Consider the following 24,795-nt stretch of genomic DNA (forward strand, 5'->3'; position numbering starts at 1 on the left):
GTCTGATAGATGTGTCGAAGCTTGCCTGACCTAGGCTTAAGCCAGTAATCGTGCCAAATACATTTATTTCTTACTCTGAAGGGTGAGTTCAGGCATGTTCAGCAAATCCTTTTGTCATATTCATTAATTCTCATGGTAAAGGACCCCCTCTAAATATTAATAGGGAATATGCAGACCCTACCTGACTATTAATGTCAAGATCCTGGTTTCCTGAGTGCACAAAATTAGGTTACAGGTTAATAACTCCATCCCTCCCCAAATGTAAAACATTATTACTATCATTTTATTGTATACAACAGCCATTCTCCAGAAATAGCTTGGCTTTTCTTAAGAATCAGGGCCAAACATGAAATAAGCTTTCCTGCTTTCCTGCTTTTCTACACATACGGCTATATGAAGTAGCCATGTTGTAGAGCCCTGAAGTAATAGAATACACAGTATGTAATAAAGTAATGTCTATAATGTGTAACAACGCACTGTGCAAAGACTCTTAATTGTCCCACAGTATCCATTCTGCCTTTCCTTCACAGCCATGAAATTTTAACTCAGCACATGGCCACTCAGACTAAAGTCTGGCCAATAAGATAGAAGTACAATTGTCATGTGACAGCTTATGAAACTATAAGAAACAGCTATTACACAAAGTCTGCCCTTCTTCTCTTTTGTCCCTTTTTCTTCCTCACCTGCTAGAATATGGAGGATGTCATCTGGTAGCATGAGAGACAGAGCCACAGTAGGGATGGCCAAGGAGGAGCTAAAAGGAGTGTAGGTCCCTGAAGACACGGCAAAACAAAAGCCACTATACCAACTCAGGACTCCATCCCACCACGTTTCATATAGGAGAGAAGTATACTTCTATCTTTTTAAAGCCCCTATTTGCTGGGTTTTATTGTTACTTACAGCCAAATTCAATCTTAAGTAATACACAGAGATTATAGCATAGCTCTTGTAGCCTAATTGCCTATCTAGGCAGGTAATAATTTGAATAACCTATAGCAGAGAAGAAATCCTGAATAGTAATGAGGATCTGAATTGTCCTGAGGTAAGAGCCTTTCATCCTTCATTGTTGATCTAAGGAACTCTTGTCATTTTCATTAAAGATATAATCTATCTTGTAATATGCAAAATAAGATGTTCTCTCTTCCCCACAAAATAAGATATTTTTCCACAGGCAAAATCCTGTCCTTTAAAGTTTCAATGCTGCTTCCTGAAGGAGAACCACCATCAAATCCTCCTGAGCACACACCCAAAATGCACACCCAAGAGTTCCTATATCTCAAAACATTTCCAGGAAGTAATATCCAACAGGCCTGTCACCAGAGCCCTGTACCGATTACAAAGCACACTTCAGGGGTAATGAGGAAACTCATCCAACAAAATGGATAAATGTAAAATATGACTTAATATCTTATCAATGATTAAAGAAAACATGTACACTGAAAAGATGAATGATCCATATCAGCATATCAGTACTACTGTCCAATAGAATTTTAATTCCAACCACACATGTAATTTTATTTTATTTTATTTTATTTTTTTCTCATTAATGATTTTTTAATTGATTAAATATTGAAATGATATTTCACACATATTGGGTTAAATAAAAACATTATAAAATTAGTTTCATCTATTTTTTTACTTTCTATTTATTATTTTTAAAAATTATTTATTTATTTATTTATTTTTACAAATAGTTTATTGTCAAGTTAGTTTCCATATAACACCCAGTGCTCATCCCCACAAGTGCCCCCCTCTTTGCCCATCTCCCCCCTCCCCCCCCCACATCCATCAGTCCTTAGTTTGTTCTCAGCATTCAAGAGTCTCTCATGGTTTGCCTGTCTCCCTTTCCCCCACCATTTCCTCCTTTCTTCTCCCCCATGGCCCTCCATTAAGTTCCTCCTAATCCTCCTATACGTGCAAACATATGGTATTTGTCCTTCTCTGCCTGACTTATTTCTCTCAGCATTACACCCTCAAGGTCCATCCATGTTGCTACACATGGCCAGATTTCATTGTTTCTCATTGCCGTGTAGTATTCCATCGTATAGATAAACCACATCTTCTTGATCCATTCGTCCGTTGATGGACACTTAGGCTCTTTCCATGTTTTGGCTATTGTTGAGAGTGCTGCTATGAACATTGGGGTTCATGTGTGCCTATGCCTCAGCATTTCTGTATCCCTTGGGTAAATTCCTAGCAGTGCTATTGCTGGGTCATAGGGGAGTTCTATTGTTAATTTCCTGAGGAACCTCCACACTGTTTTCCAGAGGGGCTGTACCAGTTTACATTCCCACCAACAGTGTAGGAGGGTGCCCGTTTCTCCACATCCTTGCCAGCATCTAGAGTTCTCTGATTTGCTCATTTTAGCCACTCTGACTGGCGTGAGGTGGTATCTCAGTGTGGTTTTGATTTGTATTTCCCTGATGAGAAGGGATGCTGAGCATCATTTTATGTGTCTGTTGGCCATCTGGATGTCCTCTTTGGAGAAGTGTCTGTTCATATCTTCTGCCCATTTCTTCACTGGGTTGTTTGTTTTTCGGGTGTGGAGTTTGGTGAGTTCCTTATAGATTTTGGATATTAACCCTTTGTCTGATATGTCATTTGCAACTATCTTCTCCCATTCCATTGGTTGCCTATTAGTTTTGTGGATTGTTTCCTTTGCCGTGCAGAAGCTTTTAATCTTGATGAGGTCCCAATGGTTTATTTTTGCTCTTGATTCCCTTGCTTTTGGGGATGTGTCAAGTAAGAAGTTGCTGCGGTGGAGGTCAAGGAGGTTGTTTCTTCCTTTCTCCTCTAGGGTGTTGATGGTTTCCTGTCTCACGTTCAGGTCCGTTATCCATTTTGAGTTTATTTTGGTGTATGGTGTGAGAAATTGATCTAGTTTCATTCTTCTGCATGTTGCTGTCCAGTTCTCCCAACACCATCTGTTAAAGAGGCTGTCTTTTTTCCATTGGATATTCTTTCCTGCTTTGTCAAAGATTAGTTGGCTGTATACCTTTGGGTTCAGCTCTGAGTTCTCAATTCTGTTCCATTGGTCTATGTGTCTGTTTTTGGGCCGATACCATACTGTCTTGATGATGACAGCTTTGTAGTAGAAGCTAAAGTCTGGGATGGTGATACCTCCCGTTTTGGTTTTATTCTTCAATATTACTTTGGCTATTCGGGGTCTTTTGTGGTTCCATACAAATTTTTGGATAGTTTGTTCTAGTTTTGAGAAGTATGCTGGTGCAATTTTGATTGCAATTGCATTGAATGTGTAGATAGCTTTGGGTAGTAATGACATTTTAACTATATTTATTCTTCCTATCCATGAGCATGGAATGTTTTTCCATTTTTTGTGTCTTCTTCCATTTCTTTCATAAGTTTTCTATAATTTTCATCATACAGATCTCTTGTATCCTTGGTTAGGTTTATTCCTAGGTATTTTATGGTTTTTTGTGCAATTGTGAATGGGATCAGCTTCTTGATTTCTCTTTCTGTTGCTTCATTATCGGTGTGTAAGAATGCAACCGATTTCTGTACATTGATTTTGTGCGCTGCAACTTGGCTGAATTCTTGGATCAGTTCTAGTAGGCTTCTGGTGGAGTCTGTCGGGTTTTCTATGTAGAGTATCATGTCGTCGGCGAAAAGTGATAGTTTGACTTCCTCTTTGCCAATTCTGATGCCTTTTATTTCCTTTTGTTGTCTGATGGCTGATGCTACGACTTCCAGTACTATGTTAAACAACAGTGGTGAGAGTGGACATCCCTGTTGCCACAGATGTAATTTTAAATTTTCTAGTAACTCCACTGGAAAAAAGCAAAAGAAACAATTGAAAATAATTTTAACAATATCTTTTATTTAACTGAATGTCAGAAATATTATAAACATTACACAGTATAATCTAACTAAAAAAACAACATATTTTACTTTTTTTAATGTTTATTTATTTATGAGAGGGGGGTAGGGACACAGAGAGAGGGAGACACAGAATCCAAAGCAGGTTCCAGGCTCTGAGCTGTCAGCACAGAGCCCAACATAGGGCTCAAACTCACAGACCGCAAGACCATGACCTGAGCTGAAGTCAAATGCTTAACCCGTTGAGCCACCCAGATACCCCTATTTTTTTTTTTTTTAAAAAGAAAGCCTTCAAAACCCAGTGTATTTAACACTTGCAGCACAGTTCAACAAGTGTGCTAACACTTGTAGCACAGTTTGGGCTAGCCACATTTCAAATGCTCAGCAACCACTGTGGCTAGTGGCTACTCTATTGACAATACAGATCTAGAATAGAAATGGTTATGCTATTAGTACCATGTACAATAATTCCTTCACTTACCTACCACAAAGTTTTCCATTTGTGTTAACCTTTCCAAAGTGTTAGCTGCTGAATTTAACCCCATTCTTCTCATTCTGTCTTCCACAGAGGAGAGACACAATGACCCAAACCTTCCACATAATGACTCTCCACATCGGTAAGCAGGTAACTCCAAGGACATTTTCAATTTTCCAAAGTACAAAGGTCCAATTCCTTTGGCCCTAGAAGGGGCAAATCCAAATCGCATTCAGTCTCAGGGTTTCCTCTGCCAGCTCACTCACAATGACCTTCATTTGCCAGTAGAGTTCTAAAGCCAAGGTGACTAGGCAAGCTTTCCTTTAACTACAAAGCAATACTGAGTAAAATTTCTGACTCACGTCTACTTGGATCTGTAAGAAGAATAATTTGAAGAAAAAGAAGAATAGCAGAAGGAAGAAGAGGGGGAGATAGAAGAAGAAAAGGGCAAAGAAAAAGAAGAAGTGGGAATAGGAAGGCAAAGAAATGTGCTGGCCCTCAAATGATTTGAGGGTTGACACTGGAACATAAATCCAAGAAAAATATCTGTTTCACCCACTTGCCTGGTTGGGAATTCAAGCATTGGTAATTTATTTCTTAGAGCTAAACCAAGAGTCCTTGCATACCCAGTTAAAATGCAAATAACCCTGGGAAGTAAAATACCAAACCTTCAGGTCTTACTACAATTTAATTCATCAAATATAAGCAATTTGGTCAACCAAGCAGGCCCTAGGGAGGCAGACACAAGTCGGTGAGTTGTGACATGCACGGTAGGAAAGATTCAGGAAACGGGAGCCAAGCCTTCTGGGCATTAGTGTTACAACCTGGGGGCACCTGACATAAAAGGCACTTTGAGCAGCAGAGGATGCTGACAGGACAGTGACTGCAACCCCTGACGGTTCCACAGTCCAGAGCCAGCCCTGCACACAACCTCCATTATGTCATCAATCCATAAAAATGCAATGGTTTCTCTTCTCCACTCTCTTGTCCTAACTCCTTTTGGAATTTCCTTCACTTTACTATGAATTTGCTACTTTAGGTTATCTGTGTTTACTTGTTGAAGATAGATACAGAGAATGCAACATGTCGCTGTCAGTTCAACACTCATGTTTTATTAAGATCAGCTTCTCCTCTTTGGACCCAGTAAGCTTCTGGCCTTCCAGTTTACTGGACCCAACAGTAATGAAATAAACCATTAAATCATTGGACTTTTTAAGATTCAACTTAACAGTAAGGCAGCTGAAAACCAGTGCTTGACAACACAGCCCAGAAATTTATGAATACCAGGAAAGATCCAACAGTTGAAAACAACAAAACAAAACAAAACAAAACAAAGAAGCACTTCATAGTTCAAGAGAGGTTATTCATTCAGGCATTCAACAACTGTAACTGAGTAGCTGCTATGTGCCTGGTACTGTGCTCAGAGAATAGCAGAAAGTGACACACAGAGTCACACATACCTGTGTTAGGTGCCATCACAGAGACGTCCTCAAGTGGAATGGGGAAACAGAGGAGGATGCTGGTTCATAAAAGTGCTTGTCCAAGGGCTTGGGCCCTTCCTTCTCACAGGTCCATCTCTCTCTCTCTCTCTCTCTCTCTCTCTCCCCCACACACACACCCTCTCTCCCTTTCTCTCTCCCCAAGCTGGCTTCTCAGCTAGAGGAACAACATTCACCAGCCATGAATACACAAACAATTGTGTGTCCCTGTTAGAAAGCAAAGAATGAAGGTGAGGGAAGTAGATGAAGAATAATAAGGAACAACTAGAATCAAAGTTCATTGTAAGTCCACTTTGCTAGTTATTATCTAAACAGTGAACATCCTGTAGGTAAAACCAGATCAATTCAGCTTTTTTGTGGGAGTCTTTGCCAAGAAAGTACTCTTTCTCTTCCTTAAGGCAAGTAAGATGGAATAAATGGGACTCCTCTTAAGTAAAGGCACCCCCACTCAGTGTCAGTACAAACTAAGTACCATCCTCAAGTGTCCCTGGAGCCTAAGGTTCTGGAAATGACCTCTGGACTAACAGGAAGGTAATAGGATGGACTTAAAAGTACTTATTGGAGGAACAGATCTTCTGTATGCTAGTCCTGTATCTAATCATTTTTAAAGTGATTTCTACCTTCATTTCCAATACATGTTCTTGACAGAAATAAGGAAAGGGGAGAAAAAGGTCCAATGCATTACAAAAATCACATTTGAGAATCCTAATATCCACTTCAAGGTGTATTCCTCTTTGGTAAACATGCAGTCTGTTTGCATTTAATTCTTCTACACAAGCCCTGCAAGAAAGTTAGCCAAATTGATAATCGATTCACATGATCTTTGCTCACTCACTTATTAAAACACACCAAACAGTTAATTCCCTTTTCTGTTGGGAGCTCTCACTGGCACCACGCAGCCTGAATGTTAAACAGATGCTCAGGGCTCCAGGAATATAGCAAGCCATTAGGTGGTAACTATTTCAAGCCATTCAAAGCAAGTCTCTGAAATGAAAGGCCCACTGCACCTTCAGTGAAACCTTCAGTGAATCTTTATTGATTTGATGACCAAGGATGATAAAGAATATCTAAAGATCTCAGAAAGACCTGATTTAGTTGACCAATCCACATTCTCCCTCCTACTCCCTCTACTAGAATAAGGGGAGAGAGAAGAGTTTTTGAATATTCTTCACTCCTCCACCTGCAGCAGGATGCCACTAGACACACTGGTCAATACCCCTTACTAACAATCTTCCCAGCGCCTCAAGAACATTCCTGTATCAATATCTTACCCCTGCCCCCTCTCTCACATCATTTCACTTCCCTCCCCTTGACCCCACACTATCTTTTTCACTGAACAAGTTACCCTTCTCTTTATCCTGGTCCAGACGCCGATATCAAGGACTCTAAATAAATCATGGTGCTAGAAGGAAGCCAACAGATTATACAGGCAAATACTTTCTTTTTACAAACAAAAACTACTGGGCCTCAGCAGTTATTCTTTGACCAAGCTGTGACTATGAGCCAAGTTTCCCAACTCCTACGGTGATGCCCTCCTCCCTCTAGCCCTCTGACCTAGATGCAGTAATGAATATGTAACCCAAAGCTTTTCTGAAAATCTCGGTTGAGTCTTCCCACCTCAGAGTGTGGTACAAATGTTACTGTTAAATTTGTTCCTGACACTCCACTCATTCATACACTGGATAACCACTTACAGTGATCCTATCGGGTACAATGCACTGTGATAAATCTTTGAGAATACAAAAAATGACTTAAAACCTTCCAAGTATGGTGGAGAATATAGATAGATAATGAGATAGTGACATTACAATTAATAGGTAAAGTGGAGATATTTACAGGAAAATAAAAATGCATAGATAGAATAACTAAACAAAGAAACACCAAAGCACATAGTAAGTGCTCCATGGGTGCAAGTTCATATCCTCTACACAGCAGTTAACAAATGCTAGCCTGTGAACCAAGTGCCTTTTCTGGGGAGTTTTCTTAATATACTGGAATGTAGTTCTAGAATCTATATTTTTAATTATTCCCTAGGATGTTCTAATAAGAACAGTAAGTTTTAGGACTCCATGCCTATTTTAATAAAGGAGAAGAAACAACTCTTAAGGAGTTTCACAGAGGAGATGATGTTCAAATTAAGTTTTTAAAGATAAGCAGGAGCCTCAGACAATTATTTCCAGGGATATAATTTAGAAAGGAATTATATTTTTTGTAGCTTCTCACATGGTAGAATTAGGACCAATGTATTAGAGTTAATATTTAATAAGAAATTTTTAGGGAGCTGTTTTAAAATGAATGGCCCATTCTGGGAGGCAAAGAGCAGCCCACCCCTGAAAGCATTCAAGCCCAGCTGATTGACTAGAGCCCTTGGTTCTTATCCACTCAGGCAGATCTCCATCAAGTAGTGGGCCTGTTGTGTTAAATGCTCAATTCATATTGTTAATGAGTAAATCATATAATTAAGTACATGAACAAATTAACAAGTATCATTGCTTTTTTGGGGGGAGTAAAATCGGGGTCAGACTTTTTATATCTACTCTTATTATTTCTTATTAAGAAACTGACTTCAAAGACTGCAACATCATTCTCCACTGGTTTTTCACACAGGATATATTCAAAAATTGTTTACAAAACATTGGCTAAATCCCTATTAAATCCCATCTTGTTAGTTTTACCCTTTGCTTCTGGATTTTGAGACTTTTTTTTAGCTCCATTCTGACAGATCACAGATTGCAAATTTAGAGAACTAGAGCTCCAAGATGAACTAGAGCTCTGAAATCAGTGATGCTATAAGTGGGCAGAATTTCTACACATTTGTTAAAATCAAATTAGATCTACTGAATACACTAAAGGCTGTCTCCTTATCCGCTGGAGGAAAGCTTCAGGGAATGAAAAAGAAGCCCTTCATAGTACTTCCCTCAGTTTAATAACCAAGAACTGAGCATCTCCTCTGTGCCAAGAACTCAGATTCACAGAGAAAAGCAAGGCATGACTTGCCTCAAGGAAGCATCTTTCGCCATCTAGTAACTATTATCTATACCCTTAGCCAACAAAACACAGATCTTATCTTTTGAAGCTAAAGGAAGGGTGCTTTCACTTTTAACTCCTCAGAGTTACTGTATGCCCCAAAAATGCACAGAATAAATTAAATAAAAACTAAGTATTGAATATTTTCCACACAAGAAAAGAGTATTTTTTCAGTGTTTGCTAGATTCCTCAGTCAGTGCAAAACTTATAAACCCAAATCAGAAAGAGGTAGATAAAATAGACACAACTGAGTGGCCCTTTCTACATGAGTCTTAATGGCAGTTGTGCAAGAGAGGATTGGGGATGAGGAGGAAGAGCATTAAGGGACTCAGGCCCTATATTCCTGACACAGATGCAGGTAGATGCAAGCACACCTGCCCTCCACTCCACCTCCAACCCAAGGACAGCTACCTCGTGGGCCACCAAACACCTGTGCCAACCAGTGGCTTGACATGCCTGGTATTTTTTTTGCAGGTGAAGAATCAAAAGACTCTGGTCGTTTTTTGTTTGCAGGTGTCTACCCTCTCCCTGAGCCCCAAAAATGTATAACCTAAAATGAAACAATCTGTTTTTACACAAAATAGGGAAGACCAAGAAAAAGTTAAAAAGAGCTGCATTTTCTATTCAATGGGAAAGAGGAGAATAATTTCTTTATGAAACAAAATTAAATATTTTCCAAGTTTTTATTCTTTTCTCTTTAACCCCCTTAAGGTTCAAATCTAATTTTTTTTAAAGAACCACCAAATTGATTCTCAGGGAATAATTGCCAAGGCGTGAAACTACTACCTGTATCCTGGAAACAGGCTGTACCATGGGTTGTTTCTTAATTTTCACCCTATTAGGGTAATTTCCTGCCACTGTGGGTTTTTATCCTGCAGCAGCCCCTGCACACTGGCATCCTGGCTCCTTCACAGCTGCATTGTCAAAGCAGAAGGTAAAGAGACCATTAGCATCTTTCTAGAAATAATCAGATGCACCAAATGCCACTGTCCTATTAGCTGTCACAGGAGGGAAGGGAAGGAAAGAATATTGTAACCTGGGAAGGCTTGTCACCTCCAAGAACTTGGCTGGTGCAGTTATCTGACCTACAATGGAACAATTTATAAATCCACAGTCCTAAAAGAAAACAGACAATTCACAAACTAGAAAGCACAGTATGCAAAAATTGCTCACCCTTTCCAAGTAACAAAATGCAACTTTAAAAAATATATACAATGCCATTGTTTTTGCCTCTTAGCATTCCGTTAAATGATAAAATTAGATGTTGATGAGGGTCCAGTGAAATTGATATTTTTCTATAATGCCAGTGGCGTTGTAAATTTGAACAGCCTTTCTGGAAAACCAATTTAGCACTAAGAACCATAAAAATATTTATGCTCTTTGATTCAATAATTCCACTTACTGAAATCTATCCTTAAAAGTGTAGAAAAAGCTGTATACTCAAATATATTCATTGCACACCTATTTATAATAGCAGGGAAATTGGGAGGAAAATGTACATCTATAGATAAATAATTGAGTAAATCATAGTCCATTGACTGAAGAGACTAGTAAAAATAGTTCAAAGTAACGCCTAGCTGGTAGTAGGCACTCAATGCTAACTGTGTAGAAATGTATAAAAATCCTTACAAAATAAAATTAGATGAAAAATGTCTCACACAAATATGTATGTATGCTTATTACAACTGGACAATATGTCTATGGAAAAAGAAAGTCAATTTTCTAAATTTTCAGTAATGGGGATTTTTTGATACTTTCTATACTAAAAAATGCAAAAATAAAAGAATCAACGTGTCTCCCTGGATGTCAGTAAGCTGGATATCCCATTAGACTATAGGTAAGAATGCGCTCCCACACCTCTCTCTCATTCACACTGGCTTCCGACAGTAAAAGGAGGAGGAGACCGGGGAACACACAACAAGAGGAAGAAAGAGCAAACAGGGCTTATGGACACATATAGAAGATGATCAGTGCAAAGGTGGACATGATGCAGAAGCAGTGAGTGGGTCTTCTCTGGGACCAAGCAGAACCTTGTCCCAGACTTTCCCACTGCTTCAGTTCTAGTTTGGCAGCAGAGACCCCAGTGCAGATGCATAAACAGCTACATGTGATGTCCTGAGAGCCACAGAGTGAGTGCCCATAGGGCCCTTCTTTCAGCAGCATAGATATCGTTCCAGAAATAAAAGACCCAAGTTTGATGCCAAATGAAACAAGGAAAAGCTACTAGATTAGAAGTCTAAGAACCTGATTTGGATCCAGTTCTGCACAGCTTTAACTGTGAGGTTAAAGTAACTTCTGTCTGAATCTTAGTTTACTTATTGGTAAAATGAGCAGACCAATCTCTGCCCCCAGCTCCCTCACGAGGCTCTTATGAGGATCAGATAACTAGTGCAGTGGTGTATGAGTGTTGTATGAACCATGGTCAGGGATGCCACTCATCAACAAAAGAGATCTTGGAGTTTGCCACTTTATGGCTCATTCTGGGGCTGAGCATGGTGGCAAATTCTTATACGATCAGAAATCAAAGAAACCTCCATGAATTCCCAACCTATGGATGAAAACCACATGCCTCCTCCAGGGCTCCTTTATTGGCCTATGATTGCTACACAGAAGAAAATTATATGAAACTGTAAGATTCACACACACACACACAGAAACCCTGTATATAAATAGTTGCACGTACTGGCAATAGGTTGAAAAGTGCAAGGTCCCATTTTTTTCCTGCCCTCAAGTCCAGAAAACCATCAGTGTCACTACAAAAGCTATTCCTTCTAGCAATGGATCGGAGCCCAGGTGAAATAGCTCACTGTTAGTGGGCATGAGCAAGTTAAATAGTGAAACCCCAGAGGAACTACAAGGAAGAGAGTTATCTGTTATGTCTGAGACACAAGAGGTAACAAAGTGAGTGACTTCCATATAAAATGACCGCTTTTCAAGTATCCCTTCCTACAAGAAGTGTGTTCTTCCTACCAAAGATCAAGGTGATTTATAGAACTCATCCTACCACCAGCTCCCAGTGTAGCGAGGGACACACAACATACACAGCAGCAGCAGCATTCCTCAGTAACAAGAGACACGCCTCTTGCAGAAAGTGCAGAGGGAGAGGAAATCTGTGTTTTCTCAAGTATTTATTTGTCCCCTAAGTACTGGAGACAAAACAGAGAAGCACTTGGACAAGGTCTCTGCACCATATACCTTATTATTCTAGCTCCCTCAGGTCTGACATTGTACAATCTGCATAGTAGCAAATTAAGAATATAGAAACATAGTTTATGAAGTTTTGCAGTTAGGGTATTATTTTGAGTAGTTATGACAGACTGAAAATTCTCCACAGTTAGAGTAAAATTACCCATACAAAGAACTATCCATTTAGAGACAGGATACAAATAACATGGAAAAAAAACACTTTTTTATCAACATAGGACACATTCCTATCAGCATCTACTACCCTCAAGTGCTAACAAGTGAGAATCCCCTTCATTTAAGGATCCACCCTCCCCTGCCCCAATCTGTGTATTTTTAGTGAAGCATCTCCAATCCCAGATATCAGAGTAGAGCACATGAACCAGGTTAAGCCAATCAGCACACCCCGCTCCTCTGGCCACAATTATTACTTCAGGGATGGACACTGGACCTACACCAAGCCAAGAAGGCCAAAAAGATTCAATTTTAGTTTTAAGGCGTTCTTTTTTTCTTTCTTTTTTTTTTTAATGTTTTATTTATTTCTGAGAGAGAGACAGTGTGAACAGGGGATGGTCAGAGAGAAAGGGAGGCACAGAATCTGAAGCAGGCTCCAGGCTCTGAGCTGTCAGCACAGACCCGATGTGGGGCTCGAACCCACGAATCGTGAGATCATGACCTGAGCTGAAGTTGGACGCTTAACCAACTGAGCCACCCAGGTGCCCCAAGGTATTCTTTTAGAAACATTAGAGGAATATTCCTGTGCTCGCTCGCTCTCTCTTTCTCTCTCTCGCTCTCTCAGGAAATAAACGAGAGAGCTGCTATAGTGAATCTGAGAACAGGTGGAGGCTTATTACAAAGAAAGTGAGGCCAAAACAGCAAAAGAGAATATGAACCTGGTGACATCATGTGGATGAAGCCACAACTTAAACCTTTCTCTGTAGCTGCTTACTTACATGACACAGATGAATTTAAATTAGGTATTCTGTCATTTGCAACAGACAGCATCCTAACTGAAATAATGGCCAAGTCTGAACCAAAGCACAAGAAGGAGATGATCTAGACAGAGTGTGGGCAGAAATATTTCACTTAAAACATGGTCAAGTATTTCTTCAGTTCCTTAAAGAAGATAAACTTGACTTAATACTAGAACCACCATGCATATCGCTGGAATTATGCTTTGACCACTTGTCTGAAATGTATAAGGATTTGGGTGGGTTGCACAGAGGATAAAAACAAACAAACAAGAGTAGCTTAAAAAGCAATCAAGGAAGTCCCAAGGCCCCTTTCTGTACCAAATATCAATCCTACTGACTGTGGGAAGGTTCCGGATATCCTAGAGTTAGAACACTGGAAGCCAGACTCGTAGATAAAAGAAGCAGTTATATGCTAAGGGGCTGAGACCAATGACTATTTGTCAATAAGTACAAAAGCATTTCATTATTTTAACAACTTGCATGGCCATTCTAGTGTCTAATAGTGGGGAGAAACATCAGTCCAGTATGTCCCCACCTATTCCTGCCACACAGTTCTCCTTGATCCTCACTGGTGGCTGGATAAACGCAACACCACAGGTACAAAAGAAAAAAAGCACCAGCTGGGTTATAGGGACCCTTATTTATGCACCACTGCATGGCCATCTGTCTCACACCTGGCAAGGAAAAGGTGGGGAATAAGAGGAAGAGAAAGGGAAAGAGAAATTAGAGAAACTAGAGTCCTTGATCGTCTTATTTTATCTTTTACACCAAGTCAGCCAGAACGTACCTCCTCCAGTTGCTAGCAGGCTGCAATGCCACGTAAGAATACACTTAGTGAGACGGCGATAATGTCACTGGAGGAGTTGTTTCAGCAGAAAAGGTTACGTTACCGGGAAGTTAGAGACAAGATGTGCTGTGAGTAAATTTCCATGCGGATAATCAGCACTCCCCAAATTAGCAGATGATTAAATTATGTTTACAGCATTTCAAAGATAATGTATTAATAATAAATTCAGATATTACAAAGGGTAAAATAAATTCAAGCCCTCAGTCTAAACCGTTGTTCTTCCTAAAATCTTGGAAAATTTAGACTGGCTTTTGTGCAATTATTTTTAATCTTAACAACACTTCCCAGGACAAGTGAAAGCATTAGCCAGTAAAATCCTTATGAGATTTTAAGTCCAATATGCGGGCTAAGAAGTTTTTCCAATTGCATTGATCATTTGAACTCTAGAGCTCCTGATCCTGAGGGCACGTTGTTTTGCTCCTCATTAACCATAAAAAAGTAAGGATGGTATTGCACTTATTTTAAAAGCTATTTTCTAAAGATTGACTATGAAAAACATGGTCATTTTCCTCAATTTGAGTATGATTTCTTCTATTTGCATGTAATTTCATGAAATGATTATATTTAGACTGGTTCTGTTTTAGTCATAACCTTGTAAGGGGGTAAAGCAAGGTGGGAGGGAATCTGAAAATAGTAAACTTTCATGTTGAACTGGTCCCACCTGAATTTTGGAAGTGACATCATAAGCTCTTTGATGACCAATAAGGATCCATGCAGATTGGTATCAATCTGTATCGAACACCAAAACAGTTTTGTTTATAGAACATTTCTTAGTCTTTTTTTCTCTTACTGAAGGGCTTTTTTTTTTTGACAGTTTGGAGAAATGTATTCTTGTCTATAAGAACAACTCTTCCCTTTCAGCTCTTATTTCCTATTAAATACAACTAACTATAAGGCAAGATAACAGATATTTTGAAATGAGTAAAACCCAGCTTCTTCTCTCAAATGGCTTACAATGTAGCCTTTCTTCCTCTTCATTTTTCACCCTCTCCCTCCCAAGCAAATTTACTAAAGTTGAGAATCCTCTCCTCCCTGTTCCTGTCTTCTCTTCTTAGAGAAACCTCCCGGTCCACAGCCTGATATATAAGATGCTCTGTTTTTACCCATCCATGCCAATTAGACAAATGACTCATGTGGGACTGAGAGGTGTTTCTCTCCTAGAAAATGGGAAATGGAGTTAGAAAAGACTAAGGCTGCTTGTCCTTGTTTGGAATGAGAATCCAGGTGAATCAGGGTGTTTAGGTATATCACACCGAAGCAGAAAAGGCAGCTCCACAGACATGGATGTACACAGAGATGTAATGACACAAAAGCATGAAGTTCACGAGTAATGAAGTAAAGGTACAGGACTGCCCTTCCAGTCCATGCTCCACTCCATTAAGAAGCTATGCTTCCTGTGGTAGGACCTTGTGGGGCAGATGCCCCAGGGCCCCTGGATCTTTCCAATACATTTCCCCTGATCAGCTTACACTTATTGAATGGGTTCCTGTTCCTTCAACCAAATGTTCCTTCTCTAACACATAACTAGTGAACTTAAGATCACAACAGAAAATAAATTCCAGCAAGGGATGGCAAAAAGGGCACTAACTCAAGAGTGTGTAGACATGTGATTTTTAGATTAGATTTTTCTAGCAATGCTACAGTGATCAGATAACCCAGATTTTCTAGGCAAGTCATGATGTTTAAAAATCTCATTACATTGTTAAAAGAACATTATAAACACATGGAGGCAGGAGTGTGTTGATAAATGTTTAACATGTCTCAGCTCTCTGGCAAATAAAAATCATGACCTGATATGTAGCTTTTGCCAATTTCCATGGTATAAATACTTCTATCGTGGTTGATTTCAAGCCACTGAACGATGAGAGTTAGAAAGAGATACCAACAATCAGCCCTTACGAATGAGTATAAGATGGCTGCCATACACCACTATGTAGGACACACATTTTGTTATTGGAGAGACTTGGGTTTCCAACATAGATTTGCCCTTTCATTATCTATGAAGTGGATTTACATTTAAGCCTCCATTATCTATAAAATTGTAATAAAAAATAATAACCTACCACACAGTAAGCTGTTGGAGGAGGATCAAATAAGATATACTGCAGGGATATAATGGACAACTTGGCAACTACTATTAATAATACTGTATTGCATATTTGAAAGTTGCTAAGAAAGTAGATCTTAAAATTTCTCATCACATGAAAGAAACATTGTAACCATGTGTAGTGATAGGTGTTAACTAGACATTGTGGTGAGCACTTCCCAATATATATAAATATCAAATCATTACATTGTACGCCTGAAACTAATTTAATGTTATATGTCAGCCATAATTCAATTTAAATTTTTTTAAATAAATAATAATAATGAATAATTTTTTATTTTATTTTTTTAATGTTTATTCATTTTTGAGAGAGAGTGTGAGCGGGGGGAGAAGCACAGAGAGATGGGGACACAGACTCTGAAGCAGGCTCCAGGCTCTGAGCTGTCAGCACAGAGCCCGATGTGGGGCTCAAACTCACAAACTATGAAATCATGACATGGGCTGAAGCTAGACACTTAACTGACTGAGCCACCCAGGCACCCAGATGAATAATTTTTTTAAAGCATATGTCTTATGCAAGACTGGAAATATAGGTAATCAATTAACAGTGATAATTACTGTTTTTGTTTTTGTCTTTGTTGTTATTATGACCATTACTGTCAGATTATGAGTATTAGTTGTAGATTGGATAATATAGTCCTTCTAATTATTACCAATTTCCTGAATGATCTTAAATAAATCTTTATGTAAGTCAATATCCTTATCTGTAAAATGAAGTTCTAAGTTAACTCTATTCTTGCCTTCAAATTCTAAAATTCTATAATAACATACAGTGAAACTAAGTATATGTGAAAAAAAGAGAGAGATTTGGGTTGAGGGTAAAGGGAATGGAAAGTGATGGGATTCTGTAGGGTTGGACCACCTCCCAAAAGCCAAAACCACCTCAGGAGGTAAAGCCATTAAGTGTGATCAGTTCAAGGAGGGCAGTTATTCTCTGCCTCTAGCACCTTCCAAAGTATACAAACTACAGCATTATCTAAAGTTTAAACCTATGCTTCTAAATGATGAAGCATCTTGATGGCTTGATTAGGAGCAAGAAGACAGATATAAATCCAAGCCAAGAAGATACAGAGAAAAGGCTAAAGAGTCTTCCTTTTCCCATTTACCCCAAGAGCAAAATAAACATGTTAGACTAGGGCCACCAACTACCCCCAAGGACTCTGACTCACTTACTTGGTGCACAAAAGGAGATGGCGTGATCAACCTCATGCTACCTTATTTCCTTATTTCCCATATTCCCAACACACACATACATGCACATGCGCACATGCACACATGACACACACACGCTTCTTAGAATATGTATATGCACACACAGAGGGAACAGACTGGTCAAACAGCAGATTTATCTGCTTGTTGGGGAGGGTTTGGGCACAGAAGTTGATTTTTAGTGAAGCCTTCAAAACAACCAGTTTACTTCAGATTACAATAGTAAAAGCATCTCTGCTCCTGATTAAGAGAAAGGGCTAAACTAAATCAAGGAGGAAGAATGGGAAATGGAGCCCCAAGAGAAGAAGGACTAACTTAAAAGGGATAGGAAAAGAATACAGAAAAAATTATTTTCTAAAAAGGAAAATCAGGTGCGCCTTGGTGGATCAGTCAGTTAAGTGTCTGACTCTTGATTTCAGTTCTGGTCATGATCTCACAGTTTGTAGGTTCGAGCCCCGCACAGGGCTCTGCACTGACAGGATGAAGCCTGGAACCTACTTCAGATTCATTCATTCATTCATTCATTCATTCTTTCTCTCTCTTTTCTCAAAACTAAATAAATAAACTTAAAATTTTTTTAAAAAGGAAAACCAAAGAAGAGGTCAATTGGAAAAAAAAATGAAAAGAGGAACAAGATTGCAAGAGGAGAGACATACAGTCAAGACAATGGACAAGAGAAAGAATTAGCCATGAGTGAATTTTTTACTGACTTTTTTTCTCACAGCATCAGGTATTTTCTAATCCCCAGAAGGGTAGTAGTAAGTTTATGGATGGACATGCAGCAACTCTGAGCATAGTTCTCTCTGTCTTCAGTATGGACTGAGAAGGTGCAAGGAGACACCCTTTTGTCATATAATTTACATTCAAAGAAACTTAAAAGGCAGGAAAGGCAAGCTGCTTGCTGCATCCCATTTACAATCCTGTAACACTGGAGCCAAGTACCCAGAATATTCTGGACAGATTAATCTTTGCCAAAGTCTATATAAAGATGAAAAAATGCAAAATTAAATTGATTCTGTCACTTAAAATAAAGAGTAATTACTTATGGAAGGAAGGAAACCAAATAAAGTAGCAAGGAAATTCTCTGATTTAGTGAAATTCATAGAAATGAAAAGATTTTCTATAAGATCTGTTATATGAGCTGTAATTTTCCAAGAGTGCAGACATGGTATTTGATTGGAACCTTTGATCAACTCTTGTTAAGGTTGTTGCTCCCTCTTATCATTGCTAGCACAGGATAAAATTTCCACATCCTGACATAGTCATATTGCACCATAAAGAAAACACAGTCAACCTGTTTGAAATTGGGCTCCAGATTTAGCACCAGATGATTTGAGCTTTGCCTAAACTTATCTTTGGGTCTGGAAAGTAATATTTGTTTACTGCTTAAAACACACCATTTGCGAATGAAATGATCATTCCTGAATCACAACGCTATAAAAATGTTCTCTCTGGGTAAAATCAAATGAAGAATTAAATTCTTTTGCAGTGAAACTGGGACTATCCTTACAGTCAATTTAACTACTTTGATGGAGTGAGAAGGCACACACTTAAATATAGTTAAAATTAAAGATACTTTTTTGCTAATGTTATCCCTAAACACTGAAACTAGGTTTAGCTTTTACTTCCTACCTTAGACTATATGGATCTGTAGGGTCTTCTGGCCTAAGCACACACCAGAACATGGATAAGTTATAGTCAATTGACAAAATAAGAATTAAATAAAAGTCAGAAAATTAGAGACAGCAAAAATGAAAAAGTAAAGGGCATCTCTTTCATGATAACTAATAAATCTGTTGGCTCAACACATCGAGGATGTGAGCTAAGCTTTCAGAAAGATGAAAATGAAGGAGGGTTTTTCCCTCTCCACTCCAAATCAGATTACAACGTGCACACAAAAGGATCTGCAAATAGAAATAAGAAAATTCCATTAACGTGATAATGATATCCTGAATGACCTGAACAAACAAAAGAACTCTAGATGTAATTTGTCCATCATTTCCTTTTCCAGATTTTGTGAATGCCTGACTTGAAAGATTTAGGAAAGACTGCTCCTAGGCCAGGTTTGTTCCATCTGTCAGAGAATCCCTACAGGACAAATTAATTTAACAAAATGTGATTTAAATCGTGATGTTAGATTGTTTCCACTTTCATTAATTAAAAATAATATATATTAAGAGTCAGCCTCAGAGATGCCTTATGCATGTTAGACTAGGTCTGAATTGAAGGGTACTCACTGGTCAAACATGTTTGACCTTCCTGGAGCCTGCTCTCTGCCTCCAATAAACCACTGGACCATGACAGGCCACTATTAAAATGCACATGTGATGTGAAGTTAGTAACAACTTTGTTTGAATGAGATTCTATACTCCGGTCTCATTCCTGCCCCTTGCACAGGACCACGATGGGCCAGAACTAGGTCTTGTGTGGATAGTTCCCTCAAATGGCTCAAAAGGACAGGATTCAGTTAGTAAATCCAAAGTCTACCAAGGATCAAGAGGCAAATGAGGGGAGCTATTTTTATCTTCAAGTCCAGGGGGGGCTAAGATGCAGGTAGATACAGGGGATGAGACCAGAGAGAAGAGCTAGCAGACAGTGAGATGGCAGAGGGGATAAGAGCAATGGTGAAATAAAGGGAGAAGACTCTAGAAGTCATAGAGACAGGCAGGAGATACTGGCTCTCCTCTGTGCACCCTGTATGCCACAGGGCTGGGGACATGGTTTACACATAGATTTGAGGTGAAAAGTTTCCCAAGAAAAGTTAGAGAAAGTTCCAAAGCAAAAGGAGGAATTAATGCAGTAAAATAATGTGATGAGTATAGTACATGTGTTAAGTATCACTAATTGATCGATGGCACTGCAGTGGAAAAAGTCTGTGTGCAGCATAGGCCAGGAAAAGGGGTCTGTTTGTGAGGCACCCTGGTCTTCTGAAGATAGATCTACCTGGCCAAGTCACAGAGCACTAAAGCAGAAATCATTCTTCTCCCAGAGCTCAATATAGAACAAGGGTTTTTAGAACATGGGCTCTCCAGAAAGACTCTGAGTTTGAACTCTGGCTCTGTCACTTAGCAGCTCTGTGACTTTGGACCAGTAACTTCAACCTTTCCTTTAGAAGTAAGACTAGCACCTACTTCAAAGGGCTGTTGCACAGATTAAATGAGTGAGTAAATGTACAGTGCTTAGGAAAATGCCCGGTACATAGTAAGCACTCTACATGAGCTATTATAATTGTTCATTAGCATAGTTGATACTATATTATGAAAGATAGAAAAGGATTAGCAAATAGACCCCTAGCCACTGGAGTTTATGTTTCTATAATGCAATGCCTAATAACCCGATCTGCTTTCTGTAGTGGAGGAGATACCTTTACTCACCTTATCTGCTTTTTCCTTAATAATATCATGTCAGTAAATTAGAATCTCCCAATTCAAAGTAAGGTTTAAATGTAAGTTATAATTTATAAGTAATTTTTTAAAAAATATTATATTATAAATTATTATCAATTGACTTGTTGAAACAATTTTGATATACATTTGACACTTCTTGCATTACAATAGTGTTGGAAAGGTTACTCTACATGTATTTATTCAGCCCAGAGAACCCTAAAGGACAAAGTATTACAGAGATACTTCCTAGCATCATTTGCTTTCATTCAGAAAAAAAGCTCAGTCTCTCTTTTAACCACAGGAGTTTTCTTACGAAGTGGTTCCTTAAACCAGTTTGTGACTCATCCTCCTGCCATATTCCTGAGGTGGATCATGGAACACAGCAACCAGCCATTTTCTCCAGCTCGAACTAAAATTGGGCTATTAGCTAAAGCCGTGACACTAGCAGACCCCAACCCCAGACAATCTGTGCTTTAACCAGCTCAGCAAGTCATTTTGATGCATGCTCAAACTTGAGAAACACTGGCCTAGAGAAGCTTGACCACAACCTGACAGTCTCCTTATTGAACTTGCCCAAGGTCACACAGTGATAAGTGGGAGAACCCAGAACAAGGGCTCACATTCTTACCAGTAAATCATGTTGCTTTACCCTTCTTTGTGCCACTTTCAGAGGGGGTGGGAGAAGCTTTGGAAATTAAACTATGGAAAAAGTATCAAATTCCATTTTAAAAGCATTTACGGTAAAAATGGCAATTTTCTCAGTTTTCTACAACCTAGCATATTTTGACTCCCATATCAACTAATCAAATATTTCTTCAGAAGCATTTCCAATGCATAAAACCACCAGATACAATCTGCCTTCTCCTAAGAAAATTCAATACATGAAAATCTGCTTACAAAACAGAAAAATCAGAGTTTTAACTTTACAAAAGAATTTGTCACCTAATTTCTTTTCTTTAAAAAACTAGTTTCCTATACATTTATACAGTGGTTCATTTTACAAAATTTTAATATACATGCAAAATTTAGGAGGCATATCAACTAAGTGCTCAGTCTCTTATAGAATTGAATCATTCATTATCTCTCTCATTAATTCTCTGTAGTTGTGTTCATCATTTTAAAAATAAGAACTCTACTTAAAATTTTGAGGACAGCTAGGAGTCACCCTAATCTCTTAGGGCAGTGGTCTCCAAGTCTGAGATACATTGCAGAGACCTTATTTCAATACAGACTTCTAGGCCCCAATCCCAAGAGTTCTAACTCCATAGGCCTGGGGTTGGGCCCAAGATTGGACATTTTAAACAAATTCTAGGAAATGCACTTTGAAGACCACTGCATAGAGAATTTCCAGAGGAGAGATGAATAAAAATTCCCTGCAATATTCTTCCTCAATTTTCAAACTGTGCTATGTTCATAATTCAAGAAATAGTTATTTCCTCAAAAACATAGTTAATAAACCCTTATCACCACCCACGAGGAGACTAACTCAGACCTAAAATCAGAAAATGAAACAATAGTAAATCCTGACCACACACACTTGGTAAATACCCAGATTAAACTAGTTTTAAGAAATATCATCAATAAAAGGGAAATGAACTGCCCTTCCTGCTTTGGGAGGAAATTTTAAAGAGGTTACCCTTGGCCACCTATGAGAGGTTTATGATACTGAGTCTCTAGCTATTAGCACCTTGATGAGGTGCTTCTCCATACAGTTATACAATTCAAGAAGAGACAATGAAAATCAATTAACCAAATAACACAATTAAAGATAGCATTTAATGAGCACTTACTATATTTCATATGTTATTATCTCATTTCATCTGCCTGATGCTCCTGTCCAATAAAGAAGATGAAGTCTATTTTGCAGATGCAGCCAACATGACTGAGAGGAGTTGTGCCAGGTAACACAGTGGATAAATCACAGAGCTAGGGCTTGAAGACAGATTGTGAGATCCCAAAGCTTAGGATCTTCTTTTTACTCCATGGTGACTATCACATAAAATGAAGGTTTGATCCTCCCACTCATCAGAAAAAACATAGTCCCTGAGTGCAGAGGCTCTGACATCTCCTTAACTTGGATATATTAGGCACAGAGCCTCCATGAGTTTTAATAGTGTACCTGTTTTCTATTGCTATATAACAAATTACCCCAGCAGTCTATAGCAATAGCCATTTAATTGTTTTCAACTCTGTACACCAAAAATCCAGGTGGGCTACACTGGGTTCTGTGCTCAGGATACCACAAGATTGCAATCAAGATACTAACCAGGCTGGGTTCTTCTGCAGACATTCTGAGAATAAATCTTCCAACCTTCATCCATGTTGTTGGCAGAGTCCAGTTCCTTGCTAGTTGTCAGCTGTCACTTACAGCTTCTAAAGTTCATACCCCCTCCTTGTCATGTGGCTCCCTCCATCTTTAAGCCAGCAATGACTTCCTCTTCTGTTGCTAGCCAGAGAACACTTTTTGCTTTTAAAAGTTTCATCTGATAAATGTCCACCCAAATAACCTCCTGTGTTTAAATCAAGGAATTTAGGGACTTAATTATATCTTCAAAGTTCCTTCACAACAATATGTAGATTAGCATTTGATTGAATAAGCAGGGATCTGAAATCTCTGGGGGGAAGTGGGGTAAAGGGGACATCTTTAGAATTCTGCTTACCACAGAAGGTTAGAATTTTACTTGATTCCCAAAGGTCAGTGATTCCTAAAATGTACATGTTATCATAACCCCTCTGTCTACACAGGTAACTTGGAGACTATTGGCCTATCTCCAGAGAACCTAGGATTTGCTATACACCCTTGCTGCATCATGTTAATTGATGAGTTTCATCCCTAAGAAGAAATCCTACTGTGGGCAGGGTCCAGGATTCACTACCTCATGGACATTTATCCAAATTCTAACTTGAGAATCAGCCAACAAGATAAATGTCCAGGTAGGGGTACCTGGGTGGCTCAGTCAGTTGAGTGGCCAATTTTGACTCAGGTCATTGTCTCAAAGTTCATGGGTTCAAGCCCTGCCTCAGACTCTATGCTGACAGCTCAGAGCCTGAAGATTCCTTTGGACTGTATCTCCCTCTCTCTCTGCCCTTCCTCAGTTCTCTCTCTCTCTCCCTCTCTTCCTCTCCCTCCCTCTCTCTCTCTCTCAAATAAACATTATTTTTTTTAAAAGACAAATGTCCAGGTTATTAAAGAAAATTATTTTCTCATAGATCGTGTCTTTGAATAATTATTTTAACTATTTGTTTTATGTACAGATGTAATCTTATTCTCCTACTAGACTAGATCCCTCAGGAAGAGAACTGTATCTTAAAAAATCTTTGTGTTCACAATAGTGCCTAGCAGAGTGCCTGATATTCAGAAGATACTCAGTATATGTTTGATGAATTCAATTAATTATTTGCAATAAGGACCACTGCTTACTATTCATCAGGTGTTAACATTACATTTTATTTTCCTTTCCCTTCCCTTTGGATAAAAACTAGAGAAGGTGGCTTCCCTTCTTAAAAGTAAAACCTATAGATGCAATCAGTATAATCATTCAAAGCATATGGTTAGTGTTTATAATTGTAAGGGTTTGACAGTGTTTCCTACACAGTAATTTTTAAGAATCTTTGGGGCTGCAAGTTTAAAGCTTTGTAAGCACAGCTCAGCTATTCATTTTAAATGTAGAAAAAATATAATTTGGTGATTTTCTTGTCAAGAAACTTAAAATGTTTAAATGTTTTCACTCATTGAGACTGTTACATAATTTGAGGGTCTCAAGTCCACAAGGAATCCCCTGGCTGACTAGAAAGAAACACTGAGATGAGGCATATCCCATGGAAGCCACAAATTTCTGCAAACAGAGAACTTAAACTTGAATAGCCTACAATGAATCAAATATTTTTTTTGTCTCTCAAAGTTCTGCTCGTGCTGGTCTGGTCTGGTCTGATGTCCTCCCACCCCCAAATTAACATGCTGAAATCTTAACCCCCAAGTGATAGTGTTAGGAAGCAGGGACTTTGGGAAATTCTTGGGTCACAAGGGTGGAGTCTTCATGAACGACATCAGTGCCCTTATAAAAGAGAGATCCCCGACCCCTTCCACTACATAAGGACACAATGAGATACCCAGAAGAGGATCCTCACCACACTATGACCTTGAATTTCCAATCTCCAGATAGTAAGAAATAAATTTCTGTTGTTTATAAGCTACCACATCTGTGGTATTTTGTCATAATAGCCCAAACAACCTACACAGAAAATGTATGT

At 38.8% G+C, this 24,795-nt stretch overlaps 1 long non-coding RNA gene across 2 annotated transcripts; it reads left to right on the forward strand.

Moving 5' to 3' along the window:
• Positions 1-656: 656 nt before the first annotated feature.
• LOC120223123 lies at positions 657-23,512 on the forward strand. 2 transcript variants are annotated; one of them, XR_005526208.1, is made up of 5 exons: positions 657-1,042; positions 4,406-4,462; positions 19,170-19,221; positions 22,391-22,445; positions 23,290-23,512. It is a non-coding gene; the product is annotated as an uncharacterized LOC120223123 (long non-coding RNA). The 2 variants fall into 2 exon arrangements; XR_005526207.1 differs by having other exon boundaries at positions 4,406-4,454.
• Positions 23,513-24,795: the final 1,283 nt, after the last annotated feature.

This window comes from Hyaena hyaena, unplaced genomic scaffold (genome assembly GCF_003009895.1).
Source record: "Hyaena hyaena isolate Hyena2069 unplaced genomic scaffold, ASM300989v1 scaffold_961, whole genome shotgun sequence".
NCBI classification, from domain to species: Eukaryota; Metazoa; Chordata; class Mammalia; order Carnivora; family Hyaenidae; genus Hyaena; species Hyaena hyaena.